At 44.6% G+C, this 1,248-nt stretch overlaps 1 non-coding gene across 1 annotated transcript; it reads left to right on the forward strand.

Moving 5' to 3' along the window:
- The first annotated feature begins 679 nt into the window (after positions 1-679).
- Positions 680-786, forward strand: LOC120264043. Its single transcript, XR_005537225.1, has one exon. It is a non-coding gene; the product is annotated as a small nucleolar RNA R71 (small nucleolar RNA).
- Positions 787-1,248: the final 462 nt, after the last annotated feature.

The following is a 1,248-nucleotide window of genomic DNA, read 5'->3' on the forward strand; positions in this document are numbered from 1 at the left end:
TTGCCACACTTGATTTTCAAGATTGTGCAAGGAGGCGGTGTGATTGCGAAGTGTAGCCTCGACTGATTCAAACCTTGTATTTGCCGATTGAACAAATCTAGCCAAGTGCTTCTCTAAATCTATCTTTCGGGTTTCCAAGCTTTAAATTCTGTTTTCCACTTGAGGGGCTTGTTGTTGTTGTTGGAACCCCGATGGCCCCATGGTCTTCTGTGGTCCTTGATTACTCCATGAAAAGTTGGGATGATTCTTCCAACCTGAATTGTAGGTGTTACTGTATGGATTCCCTTGAGGTCTCATTCCATTACCTACAAAGTCAACATTCTCAACTGAAGAAACATCACCTATGAAGATTGGGCAATCGGAGGGAGCATGTCCTCCACCACAACTGGTGCAATTGGTCACGGCTATAACTCTATTCGAAGCTATAAGATCTAGCTTCTTACTCAAACTCTCCACTTGGGCCGCCAATGAAGTTACCGCATCAATTTCATGGAGACCGGCCACATTTCTCTTTTCCCTAGCGTTCCACTGGTAGCTATTTAACCCCATTTCCTCAATCAATTGATGAGCCTCATCGGGGGTCTTGCTACCTAAGGTACCTCCTGCCGCCGCATCCAAGAGTTGCCTTGTACTCGGGTTCAAACCAATGTAGAAGGTTTGAACAATCATCCACTCCGGGAATCCGTGTTGCGGACACTTGCGCAGGAGTTCCTTGAACCTTTTCCATGTCTCAAATAGAGACTCCAATTCCAACTGGATAAAGGATGAGATCTTATTCCTAAGCTTTGTTGATTTTTTGGGAGGGAAATAACGGGCTAGAAAAGCTTCTACCATCTGTTCCCATGTAGTGATTGATGCCCTAGGTAATGAGTGTAGCCACTGCTTTGCTTTCCCCTTTAAGGAAAATGGGAAGGCTCTTAATTTGATGGCATCATCCATCACACCATTTATCTTTAGCATGTCATACACCTCGAGGAAGCTCTCTATGTGACTGTTTGGATCCTCATCGGCCAAACGGTTAAATTGTGCGGACTGACTGCAACATATGAATGAATGCCGGCTTTAGCTCGAAATTCTGAGCTGTGATTGTGGGACGCACAATACTCGATTGTGTCCCCAACACTGAAGGTCTGGCATAATCGGATAGTGTTCGTTGTTGCTCATTTTGTTCTACCATGTTGTCAGATCCTTCTACTTCCAAATAAGTTGGATTAGGCTGTTCTTGTACAGGTTCTTTCCCTTTCCTTC

Source organism: Dioscorea cayenensis, chromosome 6, assembly GCF_009730915.1.
Source record: "Dioscorea cayenensis subsp. rotundata cultivar TDr96_F1 chromosome 6, TDr96_F1_v2_PseudoChromosome.rev07_lg8_w22 25.fasta, whole genome shotgun sequence".
NCBI classification, from domain to species: Eukaryota; Viridiplantae; Streptophyta; class Magnoliopsida; order Dioscoreales; family Dioscoreaceae; genus Dioscorea; species Dioscorea cayenensis.